The sequence below is a fragment of the Phodopus roborovskii genome, unplaced genomic scaffold (assembly GCF_943737965.1).
Source record: "Phodopus roborovskii unplaced genomic scaffold, PHOROB, whole genome shotgun sequence".
Taxonomy (NCBI): Eukaryota; Metazoa; Chordata; class Mammalia; order Rodentia; family Cricetidae; genus Phodopus; species Phodopus roborovskii.
Genome location: NW_026126567.1, coordinates 6,935,952 through 6,947,501, shown reverse-complemented (window position 1 = coordinate 6,947,501; position 11,550 = coordinate 6,935,952).

Below are 11,550 nucleotides of genomic sequence, written 5' to 3'. Positions count from 1 at the left end.
AGGGTTGAGTCACGATTAAAACCACTACAACCAAAAAAACACAGTGTTCTCCCCTAAATGCAATGATGCAATGTCTATATAACTCCCCTTTCCTGGATGGCTCAGGGAAATTCACAGAAGAGCAGGCAGAATGGTTGGGGAGGACTATTTCAAGACAATGACTTCAAGACAAGGCAGAGCACTTGCAGTCATAAAGTCTTAGATGTGGCCGCCTGCTTAAGACGAATCCAGTTAAAATTCCAGCACAGAAAGAGCTCCCTCCCAAAACCCCACAGTTGTCTGAGAGAGAATTGCCAGTTGTTGACGGATGGCGGAAGAAGAGTCAGTATTATCTAAAAGTGGCCCATGGTAGGTTGCCCATATTCCAGTGGATGACCACGCTCATATGTATGTGTGGGCATCACTACTTGGATTCAGGGCTTATAAAAAGATCAAAATAAAATATGAAGAGGATGCGGACTTGAAAGGAAGATGCAGTTGGTGGGCCTGAGAGGAGTTTGAGGAAGCAATGGGATGAAGGACATGACCACAATAGGCAACATCAATGTGTAAACTTCTCCGAGAATGAGGACAACATATATTTTAAATGTAGGGTATGACATCCGTACCATAAAATAGTACTGGTGCAAGGGATGAGCAAAATAAGAGAAAATTTCGAAGGTTGTTGAATGTATTAGCTTGAAATAGCTGTTGACGTTAAATTGCTATGTTACAGCCTTGAAATGGGACCCCCTGCCTGTCTACAGTTTTGTTCTCTGAATATTTATTCAATAACTATGATCAAGCCCAGTCTGAAAATATGAAATAGAAATCTCTCAAGATAAACAACTTATGTTTTAAATGACACACGATTCACAGGAATGGGATGAAACTGTTCAGGGGCTATAAAATGAAAAATTCTAGGAATAAACACTTTATTAAGTTTTATATTGCATGCCGTTCATAGTACCGTGATGAAACTGTCCCCACCCTATTCTGTCCCACCCAGGAGGTAAATTACCCTGCTGTCCAGCATTCCCCCAGAGAAGCCAGATGACTAATAAATATATGGGGAACGGTCTGGACACATATGACCTTGTGAGAGGGATACACTGCCAGAGTGGCCAATAAGGAAACAATTGTTTAAATAAGGAGAACTATGATAGGAAATCTACACAGCATATGAAGGAATAGTTCTTCATTTTTTTTTAAACAATAGTTTTTTTTTATTTTATATACTAATCCTGGTTCTCCCTCCCTTCCTTCCTCCAGCTTCCCCCACCTTCCCCAAAAGGGTGAGTCCTCCCATGAGGAAACAACAAAGTCTGTCACGTCACATTGAAGCAGAACCAAGTGATCTGTCCTGTCCCATCTACATACATGCACATACACACACACACACACACACACACACACACACACACACACACACACACCGCCCCATCTAGGCTGAGCAAGGTATCTCTTCATAGGAAATTACTTCCAAAAAGCCAGTTCATGCACTGCCAATGGTCACATAAACTTCCCGAGTCACACAACTGTCACCCATATTTATAGGGCTTGGTTTGGTCCTATGCAGGTTCCCCATCTGTCAGTCCTGAGTCAGTGAGCTTCCACTAGTGCAGGTTAGCTGTTTCTATAGGTTTTCCCATCATGGTCTTGAACCCTTTGTTTATATTATCCATCCTCCCTCTCTATGACTGGACTCTGGGAGTTCACACCAGTGTTTAGCTGTGGATCTCTGCATCTGCTTCCATCAGTTACTGGATGAAGGTTCTATAATGAAAATTAAGGTAGTGTTCAATCTGATTACAGGGGAAGACCAGATCAGGCACCCTCTACACTACTGCTGAAAACCTTAGCTGGTGTCATCCTTGTGGATTCCTGTGGGGGGGAGGGGGGAGGGAGAGGAGAACATGAGGGATAAAGGAGAAAGACAAAGAGGGAGAGCAAGGAAAGAGATATCTTCATAGAGGGGGCCATTATGGGGTTAGCAAAAAAACTTCCTTCTTTTTTTATTTCTTAGTTTTGGCACTACCAGAGACTAGCCTGAGTACATGCTCCCAATATGGTAAGTGCTGTTCTCTGAGCTAAAGCCCCAATCTCCAATCCCCAGTCTTGACTGTGAGCTGTTGTGTGTATTGTGTGAGCAATGACATCAGGTCATTAACACACTTATGTTTGCAAGTTCTAGGCAAGCAAGGATTGTTCCATGCTTCATTTACATTACCTCCCACATCATTTGCCACATCTCACTGTACAATATAGGTGATACTAGAATGGTAAGTGGTGGTCCTAGTCCAAGGCATGATGTACATATCCTTACAATCCATTAGATGCATTTCTCTGTAATTTCCTTTGTTTTCTGTATCTAATGGTGAAGGACCATGCCTCTGCTTTCTGAAGAGTCAGCCTGATGGCGGTGTATAGCCAGTTCAGAATGCATTGCTTTTAATTGCTGTAAGCAAGGCATGACATTAAACAAACACAGATCAATAAAAAGAGCAGGGCAAGAACAATCAAGGGACAAGACACAGTATGTGACACATGACTTTATAAAGAGTTTTGCTTCCGGAACTCCCTTTTCCTCAGCTGATGAGATGAAGTTGTTTTGCTGTATCGTGTATCTGTTACATTTCATGCTCTGTGATGAAATCCCTGACAAAAGTAGTTTAAGGAAAGATTTGCCTGCACTCTCAGCTTAAAGTTACAGTCTATCACAGTGGGGGCAATATGGTGACAGGAGGTGAATGCATCTGGCCACATTGTATCCACACGCAATCAAGAAAAAAGCAAAGCCATGAATGCTGGTAGTCTGATAGGTGTCTCCTGTGGTGATATTTTGTTTGTAATCTCACAAATACAGCTTGCCTGAATATCAGAGTGCAGAGACAGCCAAGCTAGTTCGCTACACACCTATTTAAGAGGTAAGCCCCTAGTTAGCCACATATACACACTAAGCCACTAGTTAGCCATAGAGGACAGGCAGTAGTCGCCATACCCAGCACTTGAGAGGCAGAGGCAGATGGATCCCTGTGAGTTCAAGGCCACCCTGGGCTACATGAGAGTGAATCAGTCTAAAAGAGAAGCAGAGCTCACACCTTTGATTCCAGCACTAGAGAGAAATGTAAGGCAGGAGCTCAGTGCAGTCTCAGGGCAGTGTGAGGTTCGGTGGAGAGCATTGCAGTCTGCAGTCACTCTGAGGACAGGATCACCCCACTTTGGTCTGACTCTTGGTAGAGATGAGAAGTTCAGTGGCTTGGCTGCTTTGCTTTTCTGATCTTCGGCTTGAACGCTGCTATCTGTCTCTGAGTTTTTATTTCATTTGTGCTGCTGTCTCCTTTGCATGCGGTCTGCCTTCTCAGTAAACGGAGTGGTGCCACCCGCATTTAGGCTGAGTCTTCCTAGTTCAGCCAACCTAACTGAGAACTGTCCTCCAAGAGATGATCAGGGGTTTGTTTCCTTGATGACTATAAGTTTCGTCAAGGCTCAACTTTAAGATCCTATGGTTTAAGAGGCTATAACTTTACTTTTTCTTTATCTCCTAAGTATCAGATAAAGAGTAAGAGCTCCAAAGAAATCCTCACTCATCAGAAATATAAGATGATATACAATTAGTACACAGATGTCAAAAAAGACAAAACAGGTTTCCATGAGAAACTGCCTCCCTTACCACTGCTTAATGAAGACACTGAGTGTCGGAGTGCCACAGGCAAGGATTACAGGTTATTAGCTTCCTTCCAGCTAAGAGGACACATTCTCATTTGCATTTCTGAATATGCATGAGCAGCTTTCAGCTGAAGAAAAAATTTTGCCAGTTGTGACAGGGCCTTCACCAAAACTGTGACATGAGTGTTAGTGAAGAGGATGTGGGGCTTCCTTCTCAGCAGGAAGGCTGGGATCTGGAGAGTATCCACACTGGTTCTGGGGGCGAACATCTCACTTTTTAGTAAGAACTAAAACAAACTTCAATTTCTACTGGTTTCCCTTGGCACTAGGGCTCAGAGTGACATGGCTAACACACTCTGCTTCATAGGAAAGTGAGAGGAATGTTAAGAGAACGCTGGAGGACTGGAGAATACATCTACTAGTGGTTATCTGTTTTGTGAAACAAGCCACTGAACTTTTCCAATTCTAGACATCACAAAACTTAGCTGGCATGGAACTATATGGGGCACAATGGGTTGTCGAATGCCTTCTACACTGTACAATGTTCAAATCAGGGGGAAAAAACCCATCCACCTCTTCAGACATTTATCACTAAAACTATTCAAAGTCCTCTCTCCTAGGTTTTTATTCTTAATACTGTTATCAATTAAAATATGATTACAGCTGTCCACCCTTCCTTTCTCCAACTCCTCCCTTACCGCCTCTCAAATTTATTGCCTCTTTATCTTTATTATTGATATAGATGTCTGTATAGATATATAGATAGATAGATAGATAGATAGATAGATAGATAGATAGATGATACATAGATAGGCAACCTGTTGAGTCCATTTAATAAAGCTTTTTATGCACAGGATTTCAGCGCTTACCATTTGTTATCACAAATTGAGTTCAACCTCAAGGAAGACTATTTCTCTCTTTATCAGCAGTTATGAATTTCCTGTTACTTTTTTTTTTACATTTAAAATAAATTTATTATCTGTACGGCTTTTTGGCATGTATGCCTACATACCAGATGAAGGAACCAGATCTCATTATAGATGGCTGTGAGCTACCATGTGGTTGCTGGGAATTGAACTCAGGACCTCTGGAAGAGCAGTCAGTGCTCTTACCCTCTGAGCCATCTCTCTAGCTTCCTCCTGTTACTTTTTATCTAAGGTAGACCTCCCACTTTGTCTACTAGTGTTGCCATTGTTGAGGTCTGGCATCATTAACCATTCTGTTATGGTATCACAGCTGCAGTTCTCTGCCTTTTCTTCTGGTTTTCTGGCACTCATCTATAATTACCTATTGTACAATAGCACATCAAAATAGTCCAACAATCTGTAAGTTGATTTACATAGATCAGTCTTTCTCCATTTCTCCTTTCTGCTACTCTCTGAAGCCTCTGGCAATGACTCTTGGTCTAAACTGTTATGAATCCAACTTTTCTTTTATAATCCACACATGAGTAAGACCATGTGCAACCTTTCTGTGCTTGGTTTCTTCCCATTACAATGATTATCTCCATTTCCATGTGTGTTATCATAGATGATAGCTGTCTTTCAGTTGTGGCTGAACGACCTTCAGTTTTGTCCATATACATCTCTTCACCAGCTGGTAGTCACTTGAGCTGTTTACATTTTGTGGCTGTTGTGAGTAATAAGTAATACACTAAGTGCAGGGATATTCCTTCATGCCCATCTGGGAAACAGACTCATTGTTCACATGGTAGCTCTAACTTGATGTTCTGGGAAAACTCGGTTTCCCATACTGGCCACGGAGATTTGCTTTGCCTGAATTCCTCTGTACAATAAACAGAGCGGGAATGTGAGAATAAAGACATAAAAGTGATCTCCGTGTGTCTCAGAACAACCAGGACTATTTCACAGAGAAACTCTGTCTTGCAAAACAAAACGAAAAAGACATATAAATTCAAATCTTCCATTAAATCTTATAACAGCACTGTTTTTTCAGAATGGTCAATATTAACTTTTGCACAACCCTAGAAATGAACCAAAGCCTCCCAACAATCTAAAGGAAAACTGGTGGATCTGGACAGAGTAAGGGACTGGATTTAGCTTACCTGATCTCCGTTGCTTTCTTTCCAAGACCAAGCTAGCCTTGAAAAACTGAATGGATTTACAGTTTGTGAGATTTGCAAATGCCAACAGTGTTAGCCAATGGAGGGATAAAATAAAAAAGGTTCTTCATTTCGACCTTGCCATCCCATGCCCTGTGTACATAAGCCACTGGAGATGTCTTCAGTGTTTCTATTTCCTCTCTAGCGTTTATACATATAGTTTATACTCACAGTGCTTCTGCCTGGGATGCCCTAATTTCCCCTAAGAGACATCAAATGTCAACAGCTAAAATAAGCACCTTCTGGCAGTTTCAGAAACACAAAAATATATTCTACAGCACAGTCTCACTGCCCTTCCTTTTTAGCTCTGCTGTAGATCTCACTAGCAGTGAGATGGTCATCTGTAAATACCCAGTCAGTGGACAACAAAACCCACGTCCTAACAACGTTCAGTAACCCGGGAGCTGGTACACATCCAACACAGGTTACTACAAAGACTGTTTGCTAGACACAGGAGTAACAGTGTTCCTTGTGTGTACTTTAACTATACAACCTTCCCTGGTAAATAAAAATAAAATAGGTGACTTCTAAGATAAGAATGATTTTCCTCCAGCGGGGAAGTCCCTGGTTGGCATGCCAGATTGTGCAGGTCCTGATGGAAACTCTTCTGGGCTGGTAGACAGCAGCTTTCATGATACATTGTTACCTGAGCTTCTCCAGAGCCGGCAGGTGGAGAAAGGAGAGGCAGAAACAGAAAACAGTCTCTACTTTTTATAAGGTCACTGATTCTAAAACAGAAGAACCAAACCCTTACGACCCTGCTTAACCTTAATTATCTCCTAAAGGCTAAATTATCTCCTAGAGCCTAACTGTCCCTAAATCCAAGGGAAAATTTCAGGAGTAACTAGAAACACTGTTTAGGAATGCAGTTCGGGTCACAGCAATCCACAGCAGTGTATTCTGCTGTAACCAAGTCTAATAGCAGTAAGTAGGGTATAATATCCATATTAAGTATGATCCCAATTACTTTTATGCTGTCACAGCTCGGAGATGGTGTCGTAACCTTGCTCTCTGGGCTGATTTCCCAGGCTCAGGAAAATATGTCCATTTATCATCAGGTAATCCAAAAATCAGCTTCCATCTTACCAGTCTTCTCATTTTACATAAGGAGTCCCTTGTCCCAACCTGGCATGAGCAGAAATAGAAATGTACCAATTAAATGATTGTTCTGTGTATCAAAATCCTCATTGGAATATGTTGAGCAGGAAGCAATTTTCTCCTCACTTATTTCCATGAATATACATGATTGAAATGTTAAAACAAAATACACATTAGTTGGATTCTGTACCCAACATGAAACTGTATCTAATTTTTCATTTTCTTTCTTTTTTTTTTTTTTTTTTTTTTTTTTTTTTTTTTTTTCTTCTTCTTCTTCTTCTTTATAGGCTGGGATTTAAAAAAAAGAAATGAATGGAGAAAGATGACGAAATCCCCAAATATTTATATACTACTTAGCAGTTTGGAAAGAACATGCATACTCTTAGTGGGGGAGGGGGGAGTTACTGAACTTTCATAGCTTGACAGACAAGACTCAAATGCTAATTGCTCCCGAGATAAGACAGCTGTTACCTTACCTGTAGATTTAAATAATCCCATCCATTAATTTTGGAATCCGAGCTTTTTCCTATCCTCGGATGCCTCTGAAAATCCAAAGCCTAATTTGTATTTCGTGATGCATTTCATATATAATTTTGACACATATTAACTTAATATAACTGCTCACAGCAATCTTGAGAGCTGGATGTAAGAAAATTGAGGATGAGGATTTGGGGCTGAATAACTCACAGGCCTGAGGTCCTGGAATTTAATTGTGAGCACCAGCAATCCATCAGCATCAGCAATCCTGGGCTCCATGGAGTCTGATTTCCTGATGATAGGCAGGTTTTCATGCTTTACCATCCTTTCCTATCTTAGGACATTTTTTTATCTCCATTTTCAGCTCTGATGGCTGCCCCTCATGTTGTTAATTTTCTCATTGCTGTGCCACAATTATCAGGCAAAAGGGACTTAAGGAAGAGGGGGTTCGTTTTGTTTCACAGTTCAAGCACACAGTCCATCACAGCAGGAAAAACCATGGTGCGGGAGCTGGATGTGGCTGCTCACATTTCATCCGCAGCCAGGAAGGAAGAGAGATGAATGTGAATGCTCTGCAAGAACTCTCCTTTCTATGCCACAGAAAGTTGCTCCGATATTCACTGTGGGCGCTACCCTTCTCCTGGGAGCCACACGAAGACTCCCTCCCAGGCATCTTGGAGGTGTGGCTCCTGTCTGATTACAAACCCAGTAACGCTGATCATGAAAATCAGCCATCACACTTGAGAAACTTGAGCCCAATCATCGGGCCACTTAGCATCTTCATCGAGGACTTCTTATTATCTCCAATCATGACCTGGAAATCTCTAGCCATAAATTAAACTATAATAAATACAAACTACATTGAAATGCAAAAGCTCTGGTGTCAGAAAGACAAATGTGGTATGTGCTCAATTATAAGTGGATATTAACAGTAAAGGATGACCATGCTACAATCCCCAGACCCAGAGATAGCAGGGTAAGGATGGTGCAGAGATTGTGGAAGTAGCCAACCAACAACTGTTCCAGTTGCAGAACCATGCCATGAGAGTGACCCAACCCTGACACTGCCTGGAGCACCGGGACCCAGAGGCTGGATGGCCCAGAGACCTGGGACAGAACCAAACATGATTGTTTAAAAAAAAATGTAGTCATATATCAGTGGCTACTCCAGCTGTCATCAGAGAGCCTTCATCCAGTAACTGATGGAAACAGATACAGAGACCCACAGCCAAACATGAGGCTGAGCTTGGGGAATGAGGCTGAAAAAGGGGAGGAAGGATTGTAGGAGCCAGAGGGGTCATGGACATCATGAAACCCCATGGAATCAGTTAATCTGGTTCATAGGAGCTCACAGAGACTGAACCAAAATCAGGGAGCATGCATGGGGCTGACTTTGGCTGTCTGCATGTATGTGACATTTGTATAGTTTGGTCTTTTTGTGGGATTCCTAACAGTGGGAGCAGGTGCTGTCTGTTGACTCCTTTGCTGGCTTTGGGGACCCTATAACTCATACTCAGTTTCAAGACAGCCACGTTTAGGCAGTGAGGAACAAAAAGCTGGTTGAGGATGCAATTGAATGTAGGGTCCATGTTCCATGTTTGTAAACAGCAAAACTTGGCAGCTTTAGCCATGTGGTCCTGGCTTTACAATTAAGGACAGAAGAAGAAAGGAGTTATGAAATAAAGCTACTGAGGCCAGGCATATGTCGGGGGTATCCCTGAAGGGAGGTCCATTAGAGAGATCATTGTGTGAAGCTGTGAAGTTGAAGCCTGGATTGCCGTGGAGAAACCAAGATGTTAGAGATGCCAGAGCTGTCGGATACTGCTGAGGAGGGCTGTTAACAGGTAGTGGAAAGAGCCCTGAGGAAAGAAGTGTGTTGCAGTCAACAAGGCAGAAAGAGTTTGGAGATGTGGAGAGCAAAGTGGTGTCATGTCTATAGGTTATATGTTATAGAGATGGTGCTAAATTAAAGTTATATGAAAGAGTGTAGTTACTCCTTTATCGATACATTGCAAAACTCTCACTATGTACTTGAAAATATAGATTGTATTGAAATATATATCATTGAAATGTCATTCATTGATATATTCATTTGAAACATAATTCCTTCATACTTACAATGCCTATAATAATTTATGAATCTGATAAAGTAAGACATTAGAAACAACGTGTAATAAAATTTAATAATCACAGTGAAACTGTTATTAGAGTTATATGCATGTTACTTGTTTCTCCCCTCCCTCTTGAATGGGTACAAAAAGATATTCTCAGACCATGATTCCCACAAGTAACTGAATCTTCAAAACACAGAAATACCACTAATGAACTGCAGCACGTGAAAGGTTGTTGAAGCCAAAAACAAGCCACATTGTATTGGTATTGTTATTATTACGGTTGTTGTTATAAAGAAAATACAGTGGGGAAGCTCCTTCATTGTAAAAACAGAAAAAAATGTAAGAAAAATAAAAGAAAACCTTTCTGGATAAAACAGAGAAAACTTTCTGGAAGCACATCTTTGGCACTGATAGATGATAAATAATGGATGGAGAATATGGCTGAGAGACAGGAAATGCCTTGACAGGTTAAGAGAAGATAAAAAAAAAAGTCATGGTAGTACAGGCAAATGCATTGGAGAGGCAGCTACCTCTGGCCTTCCAGGAGAACCAGATAACCCCCAGCCAAGTGCCCCCCACTGCATCTCTTACCATTGCTATAGTAACCAACAAAATAATTATGCTTCTGTCACTTGTCTCAGATTCAATGACATTTGATCTACCCTTCATATGTCATTTCTCTGCTGAAATCCAGGAAAAGAACTATTTACCTCCCCTTGGTTTTCCTGAACAAATTAGAGTAAAATTTTTATTGTAGATAATGTTTACAAGTGCAAAAAAGAAAGTTGCAGGTAAAAGAAACTAGATAACAAGTGTATTTTCTGTCCACATCTGTAGTGAACTCTTTGTGAGTAGAAGTGAGGCAGATCTCACCAGTACCTAAGGATGATCTGGTTCTTATCCTCCCAGCTCAGGGAGTAGGTGGGATCCAAACGCGTTCTCTCTGCAGAAATCAGCCTATTGGATCATTCCCAGGGATAGAAACTTCCACTCTCCTACCTAGTGATTCTTGGGTCTTCTTATGTTTATTCAATAACCAGTATAGTCTTTAAAATTACTCATGTCAAGACCCTTCCATGAACCCTGAAAACAGAATGACAGCATTGAGTGTCAAGTCCCTGAAACTCCCTTTTTAATTCCCAATGTTCTTGACATATCAAAACAACCAAAAAATATAGCCAAGATATGGGGCCACTGTTCCTTCTCAAGTATGCTGGGAATGACAAGAAACTAGTGTTATCTAGAAGTCAGCCTGATTCCTGCAAACCCACCATGTCTTCTTATCTTTGGAACCTTGCCCATACAGTGTCAGAACAAGTGAATGATGTCACCTACTTTTGTGGTCTAACTTAAAAGGCCCTCTCCCTTAACTGACTGGGTACAATAAAGGAACATTATAGAGAAGCCAAATGCCATAAACCCAGATGGCCAACCACTGATCCCCAGGTAATAATAAGGAGAATAAATAATATTGTCAAGTTTTGTAAGGGATGGAAGGGTGTTTGTTTACATGTTGATAGCGTACCTTATCAAGGCAGTAGATATGACATAATATGTTTGTGAACTCTTAGTGATGTTTCCCAGGATTCTCTACAGTCTACCCCCTTGTCTGAGCACAGCTAAGATGTGGATGTGACTCTTCCCCATTGGCTGACTTTCGTAGTGATGGAAGGTCCTACGCATGCTAGTGAAGGAAAAGGGTGATCATCAATCCTAGCCAAATGTGAGTCCTAGGAGCTACAATGATAACTGGAGGATAATACAGGTCCAATGGTGTAAAAGTGGCACTAAAGTTACATAAATAATCAACCATTTTCTGAATGGACTCAAGTTTTACTCCACAAGATGAAACCCATACAATGCACATCTAAGAAGCTTTTTTTTCTTCGTTTCCTTTTTATTGAAGATAGAAAAGCACTTATTTGTAATAGTGCAGAGACTAAGTGACTGCTGAATTCTCAGATCTAATTGTTACATCTTTACCACAAGTCCTCCTCCCAAGGTTCAGGGATCATTGAAGAAGTGTCGGGAAAAAGAGTGTAAGAGCCAGAGGTGATGGGTAACTACCAAGAAAACATGTTTTCTGGACAC